The sequence below is a fragment of the Amblyomma americanum genome, chromosome 3 (assembly GCF_052857255.1).
Source record: "Amblyomma americanum isolate KBUSLIRL-KWMA chromosome 3, ASM5285725v1, whole genome shotgun sequence".
In the NCBI taxonomy this organism is placed as follows: domain Eukaryota; kingdom Metazoa; phylum Arthropoda; class Arachnida; order Ixodida; family Ixodidae; genus Amblyomma; species Amblyomma americanum.
The window spans coordinates 200253646-200273634 of NC_135499.1; the positions used below are offsets into that span (position 1 = coordinate 200253646).

At 45.6% G+C, this 19989-nt stretch overlaps 1 protein-coding gene across 1 annotated transcript in view; it reads right to left on the minus strand.

The window, feature by feature from the left end:
* Positions 1-18333, minus strand: part of LOC144125874 (uncharacterized) — a 131866-nt gene extending 113533 nt beyond the window's left edge. Inside the window, exon 1 of the mRNA XM_077659622.1 lies at positions 17579-18333. The gene's annotated coding sequence lies outside the window, so the exon portion shown is untranslated. The remainder of the gene's footprint in view (positions 1-17578) is intronic.
* Between the last annotated feature and the right edge of the window lie 1656 nt (positions 18334-19989).

The following is a 19989-nucleotide window of genomic DNA, read 5'->3' on the forward strand; positions in this document are numbered from 1 at the left end:
GTTGTATACACAAGCGCAGGGCCGCGCGCGCGTCGGGCAAGAGGACACGCGCGCGCCTCTCTAAGAAAGAAAATGATGGAAGGAGTCAAGGCGTCGACATCGGAACGCCGAAATCGGCCCAGCGCCGCCTGAAAAGCCGGGCGCCTTGAACGCGCGCCTATGTGTAAACAGGAAAATGAACGACCCCGAACCACCGCGGCGGCGACGACGTTGACGACGTCGGAACACGGCGTAGGAAACGAAACAACTATTAAGCAGAGACGGCGATGAAGACAGCAGCTGCCCCTGCTTTGACTGACACCGGCAGATGTCATGACGAGACGGTCCTTGCATCTCAACCGGTGAGTCGATGAGCGAACGACCATCTAAAAAAGGACGTTGAACCTGGCCGCGGGGTACTTGGGCCCCGAGCGATAGCAACCGTCGGGACGCGGCCCTTGTCTCGTGGACTGCTGCGCGTCTCCTTGGACAGTTCACGCGTGCCGGAGGCATGAGGCGTGAAGCGCGGTAGTTTCGAAATCGCGAACTGTGCAGCTCGGGGCGCGCCTGCGCCGATGTCGAGGAGTAGGAGGAGGAGAGGGATGTAGATTAGCTTCGGATACGTGGCGCTCGTCGTGCAACAGGTGTCGTGCAATCAGCAAGAAATGAAACGCGAACGAGAAAACTGAACTACGGACTGCAATATAAGCAGCTCTTAGCCAGGGTGAAGCTCAGTACTAGCTACTACAATTTTATTTTCGAAGGCTCGAAGACTGTTCTTCTGAAGCGTTATTCAACCTCGCTTGCATTTCCAATCCAGGAGCTAATATGTTGGCGATTTTGTGTTGCCACCTTATTTTTATTGTTCGCGTTTCATTCGTTGCTGATAGTACATTCCTGCTTGTTGCCGGCGAAGAGGACTGCTGAGGCCAGGTCTGTTCTTGCGTGGTTCGAACTGTTGAAGGGACACTGAGCAGAAATTGAACTCGTACTGTGTCAATAGGACACTGAGTTCTCGTCACAAAGAGACTCTCAGCGATAACGGGGCTTTCATAAGCTCGAAAAAGAACAGAAAACGAAATACACGTGTCGCCATCACCCGTTGATCTCCCATGTGTAATGCGTGAGTCGACACCGATTTTTGCGGTGCTGATCCCAGAGGCTAGGCTGGACCGCCATTCACTTTAAGACGGTGGCAACCCATCCTTTTCAGTAAGAATGTCACCAATTTTAATCGACCGGAGGGCGCATTTTTACGTGCAATTTTTTCGGCGGTAAATGCGTCTTTTGCTGTCATACAAACGTCAACATACCTAGAAAGACCCGAAGAATCGCTGCTTACTGAGAATAATTGCACGGAGCTCAATCAATCAATCAATCAATCAATCAATCGATCAATCAATCAATCAACCAACCAACCAACCAATCAATTAAAAGTGAATATTTCCCTGTTAAGTGTCAATTTAACAGCAGTTTGTCCTGGTCATTCGTGGTGCCGCCTGCCAGTAACATTTTTCAACCTCTTTCTGAGTGCGATGTCTCACAGGAGCGTTGTCTAAATGAGTATTCGGAACTTGTGAAATATGAAGCTATAGTATTCTGTTTTTCTGCTCAACGGTGCCCGTGCAGCTGTCATTACGCTTAACTGGAACGCACCTCATAGGTGAACTTACGTATGCACGCCGCTTAAGTTCGCCAATTATAGGCTGACCACTCTTGTTTTCAGAACCGTCGTGGTTTCCTTGTATCATACGCGTAGTAATTCGCAAAGAGTGTCCGGGTTAGCATTGGTAGCTGCAGCGCCGAACTCGTAGAATTTATCCCGAAGTCTTTATTTCAGTCGTGAGGCTTTTTACTGTGGAAGTAGGGTTATTTGCCTCCTTCCGCCTTCGGTCACGAAGGTTAGCCCCTTGCTCGTGAAAGGGATGCGTCTTTCGTGATGATGCCGTGATGATGATGGAGATGATGCCCTCAGAGCAGTGCCTTAAGGAAAACTAAAAAAAAACTGACAAAATATCTAGCTCACTCATTCGACGGGCAATACACCGCATCCTTTTCCTACATGCATTCTTAAAGACGCTCTAAGGCTTCAAGTACCGGAAATTTTGAACTGCAGTAGGTGTTTCCGCGCAGTAGTACCTCAGCTTCTTTTGCAACTCTAGGCTTTTTATAGAATGCGTTTGCAGCATGAAGTACGCACCTCGAGCAATTCGGTCACTCAGCTCAATTATGAAACTTATGCTGCTCTGCTTTATGTCAGCCTAGCGTACATGTTCTTAGTATTACGCGGAAAAAGCGGGAATACCACCCACTGCATAATTAAAAATGTGCCAAGAAACCTATAATTAAGCTTTTACAGCGCCTTGTAGTACGCATGATACTTGTTCAATGGACTACAAGTTCCATAAGTTGGTCTACGCCAACCTCTACCACTCTTTCTTCTGTTCTTGAAATGAACGAATGCTCATGCTTTTCCGCGTATTAGTTTCATCAGTTATAATCAGTTCGAACCAAACGAATCATATGCTACCGGCCTCGGTGACTCAGCTCAGTGACTTTGGTTATAGGCTGCTGATCCCAAGGTCGCGAGTTCGATCCTAGGCGCGGCAGCGGTAGTTCGATGGAGGCGGATTACAAAAAGGCGCCTGTGCTGTCCGGTGACGTCCGCGCATGTTGAAATCCCCAAGTGCTCTAAGTTAATCCTGAGCCCTGCGCTACATCGTCCCTCATGGCCCATTTGTTCCTTTGGCATTTTAAACGCCCCAGATTGGATTATGTGCCTTGTCCATTTATGTGAGCCTGATTTACTGCTTGTTTTGGTTTCTACGCATTTATGGAGGCAAAACGCTAAGGCGCCCGTGTGCTGTGCGATGTCAGTGCACGTTAAAGATCCCCAGGTGGTCGAAATTATTCCGGAGCCCTCCACTACGGCACCTCTCTCTTCCTTTTTTCTTTCACTCCCTCCCTTATCCCTTCCCATGCGGCGCGGTTCAGGTGTCCAACGATATGTGAGACAGACACTGCGCCATTTACTTTCGCCCAAAACCAATTATTATTATTATTATTATTATTATTATTATTATTATTATTATTATTATTATTATTATTATTATTATTATTATTATTATTATTATTATTATTATTATCTTGCAAATTTGGTAACCATACGTGAAGAATTAATCGAGTGCAAATTGTGAATTTGCTAACGTGTTATCTTCGTTTTACGCTATTTCGTTTTGTCATTTCTGTGATCCTTCTATAAAACAATTTTCAGTTGACTTGTGTGCCTTCACATATGCAGGGTGCCACGCGTATTGTGAGCCAGGTTTTTTTTTTAACGTTTACTGCTAAATGTTGCTGCATGCCTACCGGCATTACTGACGGTCGCGTGGAACTAGTGGGTGTATTGTTGATTTTATGCTAATTATAGTGAGCCAGAAATAAATACTTAACTTTTAAACCACGGAGATGAGCGTAAACTGCAAATGTGAAAATTTCAGACCGGTAATAAACGAAAGAAATTGGGTAGTTTTGGCAACCGTAGCTCTTAGTTAAAAGTATTTCCGTGCTCTGTACCACACAAGCGAAATCCGAACACGTAGTTTTAAGATCCCGCGCTTCGGAGCACTCTGATACTGAAGTCGCACGGCGTGTCTAAGTATGCGTAGCTGCAGGCGTCATCAACGTTCGCCAGAGCCCGCAATCTTGCGTTTGTCAGTAATCAATCAGTCTATAATAAGAAAACCTTAGTAAACGGACCTCTTCTTAAACTACTCTGTTTCTTGGCACCTCTCGCACTCAATAAATTCCATAAATTCCTAATAGAAACGTTTTATGCATATGTGCCAGTTTACAAATTGGTTAATTAGTTGTACATCACTAGCTAGATTCGTGAAAACCAAAAAAAGTGTCTGATTTTCTTCAGAAACGCTAAGCATAATGTCTATTTCGATTCCGGCAACATGTGACAATTTCTCAGCTTTTATTAACTCCTGCCTCCCGCTATTTGGTGCACTTAAATGAGGTAGGAAGATGTGCTCATTTTAACAGTGTGTTCAGTGACGTTCCTTGAATCTTCCGGTCACATGCATGACTTTTTGCGCCGCAGAAGTCCAACAAGAAGGGTCTCCTATGCGCCCACCGGTAGTACGGTATTCGCTGTCTACGGCGCCTCACTGTCGTCTACAATGTGCAGACGTCTAGAGAGGTCGCACACCACGGTCCCGAGCACCGGATAGCTTACCCACATACAGACTGCTTCCTGCCTTTGCCTTTACACTGCCTGAATTCCTTCCATTAGGAGCGGTGGAGAAGCCCACCCAATATGAGGTAGTGTCTTTCCTTTCTTAGCCTTTTCTTCTTTCCATGAAGCCAGTGCCTTCCATCTGTCGGTGGCCAAGCATTGTGGCGCCAGTGCCCCGGGTTTCACTTCAGGTCGATCACTGAGGTGCTTCGGCGAGAAGCAACACTAATGAATCGAATAATTGTGCTGCGTCACGCGTCCCTCTGCCCCCGTCTGGAGTTTCGGATACGAGAAAATCAAGTGCGCATATTGAGCTCCCATTTCCTTGCAAAGCCATATCCAATCGCGGGAGAAATTAGTGCGGGTGGACACCCCGGCAAAACCGAGGAAGTAGGCAGTGGGTCCGCAGACGGTGTGCCTCAAGCCTCTCGAGATCACGGATGAACCAAAATTGTCAAGATCGGGGCTTGACCATCGCAGCGAGTGCAACTTTGGTCCGCCAGCATACAGAGCTTCGAGACACCGGAGTTGCCGGTGCATTTGTTGCCTTAATGTCGTCCGTCTCCACACCATGCCACATCACGGTCAGGAGTGGTCTTAAGGCATAGTCGTCTTATAATCTGTGCCGCTTGCTGCTCTAGCTTGAAAGACAGAGGCGAAATCTTCGCTGGTTGAGCTGGCTGGGATGAGAGAGCCACCGCTTCGGCTACACGTGAGTAGTAGCCCCGCCAGTCCACTCAGCACTTTCGGACCCTTCTTATTGTCCCAGAACAGAGTTAGACTGTTTACGTTTTAGTTACTCCGAAGTGTTTCTGAACGACGCTCTGAAGCCGGCAACGCTGAATTTGTAGGCGATGCCTACAGAAACTCGGAGGAGCTAGGGAGTCAATATATGATTAATAGAAGCCACATTGCTAGTCGTATGTTATATCACATCTTTGCTTGAAGCTCCATTAACCATGTAAATTCACCTTAGTACAAAGAAAACTCCATTAACCTCACAAACTTTGTTTCTAAATTTCCATCTAGCGTAGACTTATCAAACTGTCTGCTACATCCACAATTTGCGCAGCTAACAAGAATTCTCTTTTATGCTCTTTAAAAATGCCACGTTAGACCCACGTGACCTAGTCAGGGTTTGCTATATTTAATACTTTAAGCTTCGCAGTGCCTTTGCGGCAAATAAGACTTTTTCTTCGCTCTTAAACAAGCGGCTTTTCACGAGATATTGCGGCCATATATGGACTTACTCTCGATAGATCCTGGAATGCCACTCTATTATTGTACATTTCCTGTCTCGTCTCAACGAACTTGTGCCGTGATCCTCAACTAAAGGTCAAGAAACGTGAACTTCTTTAAAGTGCAAGGCCATTCTGTTTTTGTCTCCAGGAAGACCAAAATTATCTTGATACGGCGTCAACTTTCACCTCGGACCGCTGTTGTTTTTAATCTATGTAAATTATCTTTGCAGCATACCAAAGTCTTCGAAAATAATTATGTACGGAGACGACACTAACATTTTTTCTTTGTTAGTGATTCACTTATTCAACTTCAATATGATTTTAATTATTACTTGAAACTCTTTCGGGCTGGCTTAACAAGAATAACTTGCAGCTGAATAAAAACAAGACAAAGTATATGATATTCGCATCCATAAATAAACCAATCACCACTAACATTGAGCTTAATTTTCATGGTGTCAGTCTAAAGCGGGTTAATGTACAAAAAATTTTGGGTGTGTGGTTTCAGGACGCCTTGTCATGGAATGTTCACGTGTCGAAACTGGCGGCCGAGTTAAGTAAGGTAGTAGGTTGTCTTTATAAACTAAGCCCATTGTACCACAATGGCTGAGAACCTCACTGTATTATACGCTTTTCTACTCCAGAATGTCTTATTGCTCGCTAATCTGGGGAACAACCACGAAACGCAATTTTCATAAGCTGATTACAGAAGCGAGTCCTGCGCATATTTGAAAACTACCACGGGCAACCACACTATTTACCGACAGATCCATTATTCAGAAAGTATTCCCTGTTAAAGGCTAACCAATTATACTGTTATAGACTGTTGCAACATGTTCAGAACCAGAAACTTTACAGCGCAGCAAACCCCGCTGCAGAGTACTGCTTCCGCACAAATAGGAGAAAAATTACTATAGTCAGGACACACTACGGTAGGCAACACGTACAGTTCCAAATACCGTCTTTACTAAATCGCACTGAAAAACTACTTGATTTCAGCAAGCCAATTCCCCAAAAGTTCCTTAAGAATGTATTATTGCAAGAAACAATTGAATTCATTTGATTTATTTCTCTCTTTTTTTGCTAGCATTTATGGCCTTTCAGTGTTGCTTGTTTAATTTCTTTTGTCCCCTAAAGAGGGAATCAATTGTTCGCAATTGTAGTTCTATATGTAGTTCTTGTTTTTTTTTTTGCCAGCATTTATGGCCTTTCAGTGTTGCTTGTTTTATCCCTTTTGTCCCCTAAAAAGGGATACTGAAGAAGTTGGCGCGGGGAACAACGAGGACAAGCGAGACAAACAAAGACTAGCTTTGTCCGCTTGTCCTCGTTGTTCCGCGCCAACTTCTTCAGTATGCATTTCAACCAACTAGCCCAACTTTCTGCTCCCCTAAAAAGATCAATTGTACGTTTCTGATGCTTGTCTGCTGACTGCATACGAAGCAGAGGCCTTTGTCAGGCTTCTTGCCTTTTGCCTTTACTTCGGTTTCTGTAAATCAGAATGAAACAAATAAACTGAAACTGGACTTCGACTGCGTCGTATCACATTGCAGATCATCATTCTTTACATTTTTTTTTTCATGGGGTGCACTTAGTCTAATAAAAGTGCCCAGTGTACGTACGAGCATAGGAATTCGCGTAGACACACATAATTTTCCTGTGGATAGCAATCACTCGTTGTCATCTCTCCTATTCTATTCTTGTCGTCATCTGGAATAGTATATCACGCGATTCTGGCAAGGACATGCTAATAACCCGAACAGGTTTCTTCAAGCGCTGAAAGGTACGTTTTTGTCTGTTCATGGGTATTTTGAAATACTAAAAAAAAAACAAAAGCAGAAGTTGAGTTCATTGCCCCCTTTTCCGCAGATTGCTTCAAGCGGTCCTACTTAAGTGCCGAGCTTCCATTACTGTAAATGAAGCCAATGTTTCCAGACATCGACTACATGCGCATACGCGGTTTATTTTTCTTGTTTCAACGCTGCTTGATGAAACCACTGACATCAAGCGCAAACTCTGAAAACCGTGTCCAATGCCACGAACTACGAAGTGTAGGTTCCTTGCTTACTGAACAGCCATTAGAATCAAATTCACCACGTCAGCTCATTTCTCTACAGACCAAAACGACAGTGTCTGCTGCTCGGCGGTGTAGCGTGTGAGGTTTAACATTCCGAAGCTGCACTTTGGCTGGGGCAGACGCGATCGTGAAGGTTCTACATAATCTCGACTACCTGGGGTTCTTCAATGCGTGCTTTAATTGCAGAACATATGGAGTTTTTATCCCGGCCACCAATATTCGATCGCGCAACCATGAACCCACCAGGCGAGCACTAAAGCCACTGAGCCACCATGGCAGGCGCTAGCTGGTTATTTTGTTGGGTTCAAAGATCTGCATTATAGAATTTCAATTTTTTGGACCCATAACTAGCCTACGGCTACAGGTCCAAAAAGTGCTGGACACACTTTTATTGTGTTTTCTTGGATTAATAAAGAATTTGAATTTGAATCTCTGAAACCTGACGTGGGCCCGATGGACCGCTCCTCCAACCCCTCTGCAGCCCGTCCTTCGGCTGCTTCTTTTCGCCCAAATCCGGCACATCCAAGGGACAAGTGTTCCTACTCCGCCCCCCATTAGTGGCCATTAAAAGGGCGACTAAGGCTCGGACATGAGCCAAAAAAAAAAAAGTCTCTCTCTCTTTCTATGAAAGGAAACTTCGATCTGTGTGCAACACATCTGTTGCTCATCGCCTTCTCAAGGCTTCTGAGCAACGTCTGCGCTAAAAATGAAGCCACCCATGACATGTGACCTCTGACCTGAAACTAATGACCTAATGACCTAAGACGCCACAGGCTATAAAGATTAGATCTATCAGGACATAAAGTACGACTTATGTTCTCAAAGAGGTGCTACTTTCCGCTTTTGTATATTACGGCTTCTTTACTTTTAGTTTCTTTATGGTTTATGTTTTTTTAGCGTCCTAAAACAACTCTGGCTATGGTCTTAGTGAGCGCTCCGGAATATTTCGACCACCGGGGGTTCTTTAATGTGCACTGACATCGCACAGTACACGGGCCTCTAGCATGTCGCCTCCGTCGAAATGCGGCCACTACGGCCGGGATCGAACCCGCGTCTTTCGGGATAGCAGCCGAGCATCATTAGCACTGAGCCACCGCGGCGGCTTACCTTTAGTATGTTATGTATGTTATTTTATGTATGTTATGCTTACTGCATGTTATGGCAGCTGTTCAGCTATAGTTTTTATGCTTCGAGCTTTTTCTGCGTTATCATAAGTGTGTTTGTATGCCTTGTTCTCTTGGCCGTTGCTTTGAAATGTAGGGGCCGGGGTGCACATCCAATTGCACTTTGCGGCTTTTTTTTTTACTCTGCTCTCTCTATGTCAACATGGAAAAATAAACTGACTTCAAAACAAGTGCCGCGTTTGCGCAGACAATAACCTGCGTGGCTGCTCTTTTCAGCTGCATTATTTATAGCTCTATTTACCGGCCACGTTTATTTCTCGCACTCAAATTTTGAACTAGTGAGGAAACAACTGAGGGTCAGGAAAACGGTTGCATCCAACATGTCACAGTCGGTGTCGTCAAGAAATATTGTATTTTTTTTTCTCTAGCGCTCTTCGCTTATCATCTTTGACGCATTGCCTCAACATTTATCGTTTTTTTTTTCACGTTTTTTTCCGCTAGACGCTATCATGTCGATCGCCAAAACTAGCAGGTATGCCCGCGGGATTCTGCTTTGTCTGCTTTATTGTTTTGGCTATATCTGAATGTTTGACCAAGAACATTGCAGCAAACTCACTTTTTGTCACGGTCTCCTGTGGAGCATCGTCAGGTGTTATATATTTACTGCCTAAGTCGAATATGACCCTGTTTCTAGACGTCATGGAGAGTGTACTGAATAGTATAGGGGATAATCCTGTGTGCCGTGTTTTAGACGCGAGAGACCTGAGCATTAATATTTCTTCAACTATAAGCAGCGATTGCACAACCTTAATAAAATTATTTTGCTTCAGAAATTTATTCTCTGACTTAGTAAGAATTACTGCTACTTCAGCAACTTCAATTATCACTTATTATGCAATATTACGGACATTGTCTTAACGGTTGTCTATAATGTCATTGAAGCAGATCACTTGCCAATTTTCTCTCTGCTGTGTAAGAATTACAATCCTGCTCATATGGGCTATGCACCAAAGGCACCAATTAATTATGAGCTTTTGCAAGCAGAAATGTGTAATTTAAATCTAAATAACATGTATCATACTGATGTTTATAATGATTTTGAAAACTTTGTAACTGGAAACTTCATAAAGAAAACTTTTATTTAAAGCAGTTTAGATTATTCAGTAATCATGTAGTGACATTAACAGGAAGAATAAAGCATATAAAACTATGGTAATGCAAAAAACTCCAGGAAAAGCCCACAAAATGTGAGGTATGGTAAATAATGTAATCGGACAACCAACAGAACAGCACGTAATTCTTGTACTGACTCCAACACAGCTGATAAATTTAATCGTTACTTCATAAACACTGACCGTGAGCTTGCGGCCAGTACCTATAATCTACCGTGCTCTATGGATGTCCAACGAGTTCATAAGACTTTATTACTACTGGAGGCCATTTCCGAATATCAGAACACAGCACTCCTCAATAATCTCGCCCAAACAAGCAAACAGGGCACGATGGGATAACAGTGAGAGCATCAGAATCGAACATTTTCTATCTTGCACATTTCCTCACAGCAATAATGAATCACGCTATAAAAGAAGGTGTTTATTCAAATATTTTGAAGATTGCTAGTCACCCTAGTTCAAGGTGAGAGTAATGACCCAAGTATTTACTGTACGATCTGGCTTCTCGGCATCATTAATGCTGTGTTCAAAAAACTTCTTGCGAAACAACTAAGAGATCACTTCGCGAAAACTGGAATTATATCTCAATGTAAACATGAATTTAGGAACAGGCCAAAATTTACAGCTGTAATGGCACTTTATCAAAAGTGATATTCTTCCTTGCATAATAATGAAATAGCTACAGGTTCGTTTCTATACTTAACAAATGAACATTTGTGATGTTATTAATTTTATATTAATTAAACAAAACTAGAGAACTATGTTTAGGAATTCCATTCTTGATTTCTGTAGAAATCCAATAGACAACATTTTTTCCTCCTGAAACAGTTGAAATCATCTCAACAAACGGTTTATGCCGGGATCCTCAAGGATCAACTGGAGGCCCTTTACTTTAATGACTTCCCTTTCTTTATGATAAATTCCGAAACGGTGATGTACGCTGATGGAACTGCAGTAAGCATTACAGGCAATACTCTAACAGAAATTGAGGCTAATATACACGAGCTATCCCACATATCTTCATGGTTTAAACCTAATTAACTGCAATCAATGCTGCTAAAATAAAATATTTGAGGCCAATACACAAAACGCATCATAGCTACTAAATTACATATTTGTTTTCATAAAGTGTTCACTGAGAAAGTTGACTCCATTGATTACCTCGGTGTAACATTAGACGGAAACTTTAATTCCTCGATCCCGGCCACGGCGGCCGCATTTCGATGGAGGCGAAATCCAAGAGGCCTCTGTACTGTGCAATATCAGTGCATGTTAAAGAACCTCAGGTGGTCGAAATTTCCCGGAGCCCTCCACTACGGCGTCACTAATAGCCTATGTCGCTTTGGGACGTTAAACTCCAAAAAAAAAACAGCCTTAATTGTCAAAAACTTACCGACATCTTGTGCTATAAACTTTCTTCAGCTTGTTACAAAGGATTAAAAGCACGTGCATATTCAGAACGAGGGTTGCCGAATATGCCTTTGCAGAAAATTTTAAATTTTCTCTTTTTCATTGTCATATGACCTACGGCTGCGATTCGTGGGATAGCACATGCCGGTACTACATTGATCTAATTATTTCTATGCAGAAAAGACAAAAAAGAATAACTTACTCGAGCAGGTATCAGTCCAGCGCCCCTCAGTTAAATAGGTCACAAATTTTGCCACTTCGTCCATGGCAGCTCCGCTACGCGCTCGCGACAGCCGTTCTACACGACCACGTTGCTATGACGTGGTATCACATGGTCTTACGACACCCCCATCGGATGACATCACGTGGCTTCACATCACCCTATCGGATGTTCTTAAGGTCAAATGTCAACTCAAAGGTCGCCCAATGTCAAAGATCAAAGGTCAGTGGACGAAGGTCAACTAAAGGTCATGGGTCAAGGACAGGGGTCATGGGTTCGATACCATAACTGGACCACTATGGTCATACAGGACTAACGTCGTTGTGCTGAAGGCCGTTCAAGGTCATCCTCCGGCCTACGCGACGCCTGCTTTACCTAGCGTAGTGAAGCTTTTCGCTTCAATAATCTTGGCCAGCAATGCGAACTGTGCTCCAACTTCATAGGCTATATTCGACGCATGCAGTCACAGTAAACGCACTTTGCTATACACGATGTCAAAACATGTCATCCAAGCTTTCATCAATGCATTTATTTGCGAATAGACTGGTAATTCTCATATGGTTTTATTAAGTTTTATCGAAACACCTGAATCTGCGTAATGGTCGCGCTTAAAAAAAAAAAACTAGTGCGAGTCGCCTGTGATTCGACTTCAGCCAGGTTATTCCTCACGACGGGATGAAGAAACCAGCGACGAAGAAGCGCGGAGATGGCGGTTGGAACCCGGGAGCTCTCTCAATGCGAGAACTGCCGCCGGGGCTGTTGGCGTTTATAGACGCACTTGCCATAACCGCTGCGCGCCGCTCGGTTTAGCACTTACGTAATCTCAGAAAGCAAGTTCATTCATTACAACTTTATCGTAGTCAGCGCTTCCTGCACGAAAGGGCCATCAACGACAGCGCTTACGCATTCGACTAATTGGTCCATCCCTAAACGCAGCTTAGTCAGTTTAAGGAATTTGGGGTTAAAAAAAGCACGATACTCCACATGAAATGCCTGACCAGAGCGTGCTGGTTGCCATAATGAGCCGAAACTCAGTTAATGCGAACGTTAACTGTAGTTGCGGGACACTCTTTAGTTCTGCTTCAATGCGATATGGCCTATGCCGTTCACAGAGTGACTCGCAAATTAAGCAAGCAGCCATGCTATTTCTGAGTGACAGATAGTGTAAGAGTATAATTGTACTCTCTCTATGTTATTATTAAGTAAAGCGAGACTTCGGTGTTATAGACCTGTCAGGTAATCTCGTGCAAGTGTGAATGCATCTCTGTGTGTGTGTTTGTGCGTGGCAGACGTATTGGCGCGATACTCGATAAGGAAATGTCTCTTTGAAGGGAGACGCCAACTTCCAACTCTATGATTTTCTTCGTCTCACACATTTTATCACAACGTGGTAACCCTCTCCTTCCCCTTTTTGTATTGTTTATCTGTGAAAAATATTTATTTTGTTTATGAAAAATGTCATTCATTAGCTTTGTGAATACTTGACCGCAGTGTAGATCCTGCTTACACACAAGAAATATTTCACAACAAACACGCTTCTAAGCGCTGTCGAATGACTTCAACCTATCTTACTTTGCAATACGTATATCCCTCCGTTATTTGGGGCACAGTGTACTGGACTTCAGCTTTTCGGTTTCACACTGCGTGGGTTTATTGAAGGTAGCTTGGTTACAAAAATTTAAATACAGCAGTGATTTCTCTGACGGAATGTGTTCGCATTTTAGCCTCACGGCAAACCACAAAGACCTTTCTGTTCTCCCTTTTTTCTACGTTTATACTTCTGTTTCCTAACCCGACTGTGAAACCTCGCTCGTGCCTCATTCATCAACAGGCAAAGTAACCAGTCACAACGCCTCCCGATCGCGCAACTTCTCAACAATTCCGTCATTAAATAACTTTTCATTCAGCTAGGCAACCCTCTCTTAGAGAGGCAAACGCAAAACCAAAAACACACGAGCCAAACTTCTGATTCTATGTTCTGCTGGCACCAAACGCCACAGCTGACCGCAAGCTGTGCACACAATGTCATTACGTAACCAAGCCGTGCATTAGTCGAACAGCGCGGTAGTGGCTGACCTCTCTGAGCTAGCTTTTGCGAGGCGGATGACCACGGATGAAAAGCCAGAGCCGGGGATGGTGCGGAGGCTGCGGAAGGTGCCCACGTTCCCGCACACTGTCTGCGCCCATCCCACACTGTGTGCGCCAAGTGGGCGCGATTAGCGCGACAAATGCGAGTGCTTTTAGGGTGAAAGGATTTGATTCGTACGCGGACGTCGGGCCGGTTTGCCTGCTAATGACCTCAGCGCGCCGCGCTAGCTGCATAACTAACTCGCTTGGTCCTCTTTGTACAAGGGAGCGGTCACAATTCAGTACGGTGGTCCTACCCTCTGCCATGCCGCGAAGGTGCGCACTGCACAGCCGATTCTTTTGAAGCTTACAGAAGCGCAAATCCGTGGTCTCTCTGATACATAACGTTATCTGGCCACTTGGCGCTCTGAACTTGTTCAAGCTTTTGCGCCCGCAGCGTCTTCTGTAAAAAAATCATGGGCCAGCCGTTTACACACACACACACACACACACACACACACACACACACACACACACACACACACACACACACACACACACACACACACACACACACACACACACACACACACACACACACACACACACACACACACACACACACACACACACACACACACACATATATATATATATATATATATATATATATATATATATATATATATATATATATATATATATATATATATATATATATATATATATATATATATATATATATATACACACGTCTTCTTATGTGAAATCGGTTCATGATTACTCGAAGTTTCACATGTTGTCTCGTTGGCCACAGGAATTGGCTTGCACAGAATTCCAGTCACTGCGGGAACTACCTTAAGCTAGTTGGGTCAGCTGCTACAACTGCAGTGGTAATATGTGCAACTGTAATGAAACAAAGTTGATTTCTGGAACCCCGCTGTTTAGTGGCTGGACCATCTGGCGAGTTTGTTTTTTCATTCTAGAGTTTCCCATATGGCATAAGAGAAGGAACCGGGTTTACATAAAAGTAGTGTATATAATCAATCAATCAATCAATTAATCAATCAATCAATCAATCAATCAATTAATCAATCAATCAATCAATTATTCAATCAATCAATTAATCAAATCAATAAATGCGGAAAGAAAGCTCAGCAGAAAGATCAGAACCACTTCATACGTGCGTGGCCCCAAAAGATGACAAAGATTTTTGGTCAAGTCCAAGAGAGTGCTTGCAAGAGATTGCTTGAATCCCTTTTTATGGAGTCTGCACTTGACAGCGGAAAAAAATAATTTTTAATAACCGAGGAGCAAGCTATTCAGTAATGCAGTGTTGGAGAGTTCCTTCATGATTTTGTGTTTATTCCTTTCGCTCGCTGTTTCCTGGGTAACATAGAATGTTGGCTTTCTTTGTGCCCGGAAGAACGCCGTTATATAAACCCTCACTTAATTTTATATTTCTTTGAAACTGTCTTGTGTCTGTCCCCGCACTCACAAGCAACAAAATGAAAATGTCCACGGAATGGCTGTCTGTGAAAAAGTACATTTTACCGTGCGTACGTGTCGGCCTTTTGCGGCCATTGAATAGGAACACGCTGTACCGCCAGCTCTGTCAACTCGAGTAGCTCCGAATAAAACGCACCGCGCTCAGCGTTAATGCTGCCGCCAGTGGTCTGTTCACTATCCGCAACGGAGCTGCATGTAGGTACCCAACAAAACAACCAGGTGTAACGTGAAACTGACCTGGACTTCTCAGCAGTAGTGACAGAATCTTCTTTTGCGACTAGCGAGGCTGGCCTGACAGAAAGTGTGGCTCGATGTTAGCTCGGTGGTAAAATATAAAAGGACAGTAAGGCACACCTGCGCGCATGCAGAAACAACCGCATTCAAGCCTGTACACCGGTGCGTGGGTGTTGGTGCACAGGCGTTTTCCCGTGTCTGCGCTGGCTCACGGGGCAGTCACCATCATTTAGACTTACTGCACTGAACGGCAATCCAGACTTCCAAACAGGTGAAAAAGCTCAAATAATACCGAATTATATTCCCTCTCCCCCTGACTCTAAATTGACAACCACGTCTTTACGAATTACGCAAATATGTATCGGAACAGCACAAAATTGCGCAGATATGGACCAGTCTGAATATCGCTGTTCGCATTCTCATTCATTAGGCGGCGCTTGAACATGCATGGTCACTTGTTTTATCATCACTTGCATTAACACCCTTGTCAGATCAAACCCAAATTGATTCACGTGGCTATTTCTACTGTTTCGTTGCCAGCTCCGGCTACATGGGCCAGATGGCTCTTTCTCTGAGCTGTGACTCGTTATCAGCAGAGCACGAGCTTCAAGAGATTGGATGATAGTATCACTTCAACGCAGTCCACACCGCAGCCAGATCGCGGCCACAAAGACTGCATTCACCTCTTTCGCCTCTTCATTGGCATGACACGGCCATGCTGGCGCAATGCGTCGCCGTAGTCAATGCACCAGGCCCGTTCGTGGCTACAGACACCGACGACTCAAACCGACAAGCTGTCTTCTCGTCTACAAGCACTCGGCCGTCAACCCTCACCCACTTTTTCTCCAGCCACCTGCCGCAGTCGTGCAATGGATTGCCGTAGACTTGTAGGCGACCTACTGTATTGCAGCTGGCTCTCGCGGGTGAATCCCGCGACAGACCGTTGACAGCACGTTGACAGTACGTTGACTACAACTTTACGGCATTCCATTCCTAGGTCAAACCCGGCCTCACCCACACTACAGTCGTGAAGGCGGCGGTCGTAATCAACTAATAAAGACATTACAAAGACTAACGTGATAGTATTCAAGGAAACTGATTTATACTTTCCTCTGATGCCTTCTTAAGTGAACAGCAAATGTGAAGCTCTTGAATTAACGTCTGAATTAACGTCTTTAATTTACCTGCACGGGTCACCTTATCGGGGAATTCGGAATTCTCCGTCACCCGCCGTTTAATATGCATTACTTGGAAATCACGTGCTATCGGAAGCACAAGTGGTGTGTGCCACAAATCGACCCGTTTGGTGAGTTGGTTTGAGATCACCATAGTTGCAGCGCAACATACGGGACACAGGATTCTTTTTTAGTGTTGTGACAGACAGCGCGTGCTGTGTCTTCCTTGTTGTGTTCCGTCTGCTGCGCTGTAGCTATGGTGTATACCACGCGAACTCTTGAATGGACTGCATTCCAGTGCTAACGGCTTTTTCGATGAAGAGGAGAGCGGTGGATCAGAGCGAGAAAACTGGAGCACTCACATTGAAACGGTCTGTTTTTTTGCTGTCCCGACACCAGAATTGACCATGGCGAGGCGGTACGATGGACTTTGGACCAAACTAGCATTGTATCAACCACTTTCTCTCCACACAGTACGTCAGTTTTACAACGAGAGCTGCTGGTTCCTCAGTTCGCCGGATTCCGTCCGCTGAGAACGCAAAAATATCACGTGACCAGCTAATTGCTTCTTTTTCTCAGATTGAAGTAAAAAAAAAATACAGGTGAAAAGGGCGCCTAGGTTGGCAACTGATTGGTCCGCCAATGTGAGGTTCTACTTTCGCTTGCAATTCGAATGGCGATTACAGCAAATGGCTGAAAAAGGTAGTCGCAGTAAGCGGAACTAAAATTTATTTATTAGTGCTGGCTTCGGGCTACAGGGTACTACGCGCGGCATGCTTCGCACTTCAGTACGCGAAATTGTACAGAGCCCTCCAGCAAGAGTTGTGGGTCTTGGGTTGGGTTCAGTAATAAACAAGAGCGGCTCCGCATCGGCTAGCAAGAGAGGACCAGCAAACAGGACGCTAGCCGAAGCGCGAGAGAAAAGCGCTGTGCGATCACCACGCACATATGCGTCACAGAAAATGTTTCTCCTAGCTGCAGAACTTCAAATTACATTGGCCCTTTCAATATCTCGCGGACTGATCCCCACATAATGGATTGTCCACATTTTGCAAAAGCGTTGCGCGTTTACTGCGATATAACAGAATTTCTACGTGTTCGCGACAGCCGGGACAACAATGGGCTCTCACCTTTAAAATACATGAAGTCCTCTTCGCTGGGCGCTCGTGCTGCGAGACAGCATCTCCTGGCACACTGACGCTGAGATGTCCTCAGGGATGAACAGATGATCTTATCCCTGGCGTCCAGTGTGACATCCCACGAAGCTCACATTTGTGGTGCAATGACAGCGTTAGCAGTTTGGATAGCCCGAACGATGCTCAGCGAGGGGAACCGTTGATGTAGGGATGCTGCACCTTCTTTTAAACAAACCGGCTACCTCAATCCTAATGCGATGCCGAAAGACAGTCCGTTGAGGTGGCGGATGAATGTCGGCAGCTCACAACTGTCGTCACTGCTGACCTGCTATCTGTTCCGAATTCGTACCAAAACAAGCGCCACCGGCGTTCGCAAGCGCCTTTCACAACCACACAATCACGGCGTGACCTAGATGGCGCGGTACCCCAAACACCAGCAGCTGCTGCCTCGGCGCATCATTTTGCGGCCACACAGAGGGGCCTGCCGCGTATCGTCCGAGTCCAATCACACGCACCAGAAAGGGGCGAGGGCGATCAGTCGGCATTCGTCGCTCATCGAGCCGTGACGCGCAGTGAAGAAGCCGCAACGTCTCGCTCCACGGGACAGCAGGCCGCTCGGGCGCCCTCCGAGGGGAGAAAGTTACGACTGGAGGAACCATTCTCGCACTCGCGGGTGGAGGCGAAGGAGACTGGCAGCAGCAGCAGCGAGCCGGCCATCGAAACGGGAGAGCGCGAAGGGGGGCTGGCACCTGGGAAAGCGATACAAAAATGGACCCCCTCAACCAACAGCGCTGGCATTCAGAGCAGGCGCCGGCGGCGCCCTCCGCCTCTGCTGAGCACAGCGCTGCGCCCTGAGCAAACCAAGCTCTGAAGGAGGTCTCCTCGGTTGCCTCTTGCTTTCGCTTTTCCTCTCGTCTTTCAACCGCTACTCTATCCTCCACGCCTCCCCCGTCCTTCCTCTTCCCGTCTCAGTCTCATCCAGGATTCCTTGCGGCAGACATTCTAGGGTTTATAAAAATCTTCCGCCCGCAATACAACCCCGTCGCGGCTGCCAGCAGCACGGCCCAAATCACCCGATGGAATGAGCAGCAACAAGAAAAGTCGAAGACACCAAGAGCGGCGGGTGTAGCGAAGCAATATAGAGCCTCTGGAGAAGCAAGGCCGGAAAAAGAACATTCTGCGGTTTGCTATGTCACATATCTTATCTCCGCTTGAATTGCGCTTTTAAATCTGTCCCTGACCGGTCCGTACAGCGTCAGGCGTGCGTTTGAGAAAGGGAAGAAGGAAAAACTAGGCTGTGTTTGTTGTTGCAACGAAACTCAACCTGCTGTTAAAAGGGACCGCCCCGAAGCGAACAAGTTTTAGTGCGGCGGTCCCACAGGGCGTCTGTGATTGGGGCCGTTCACTGCCCTCTTCGGTGCCGCTCGCTCTCAGCAGCGCAGGAGGCGCGCAGTGCGGCAAACACTCTAGCAGCGACTACTTACGTGCAACGTGGTTTACGAAGCGCTGCTACTCGAAGAGCCCTGTATTGCCACCTAAAGGAGCAATAACGCTCGAGTCGCACGGATCAGCCGGCTTCCGCGGCGACATAAAAGCGTCTCTGCTCTGCAGTCGACCGCTACGTATCCGGCGTGTTGGCCGAGTAAAGCAGCCATCACGCACATGTATGCATACAGAAAAGAAGTCATCTGGAGAAAGCTGTCCACAAGTGGCAGGATTGAACAGTCACGAAAGCTGAGCGTGCAAGTGCCCTTCTCTGTATACTCGGTAGCGACGTTCTGGCAAGAGTGTGGGCCGAGTGGACTCTGTGCCGAGTTCGTCTAATACCTATGAAGCTAATTTTGTTTTTTTTTGTTTTTTCTTGCCCAGTGGAGGATGCGCGCTGCAGACTCGGTCAGTTCTGAGGGGGAGAGCACACTTTTGCGATCGCTTTGCAGCAAATTGCTCCACTGCGTATCTCAGTTCCTGGCTCTCCTAGGAAGACCATATTGCTTCGGAAGCTAATCGAAATATGCTCATCGGCAGCTGTCGTTTTTAAATCCTTTTGTCTCGCTTTAAACCAGGCTCAAAGTTTATTTAGCTTCAACGCATACTATACAGACGGCATTTTATGCCACGCAACCGTAATAACCAGCTTTTCGTGTCTGCGAGATGGCTCTTTCCGCAAAGATTATTTTACAAATGAAAAGCGGAAATCTATACAAATTGATCAGAAGGCAAGAAGAAAGTGAAAGTTTTCGCCGTCAATCAGGGTCAAAGAAACGGCAGCAGGAGCTGTTACGTCATCGTCCATTACTTCTTCTGCCCTACAAACATTAGTCCCTGTTCCCGTGGTAGCAGGTGCCGCACCTCATCCTCATTGGTCAACAGATGAACTCTACCCCCCTCCCCCTTTTACTGGAAAG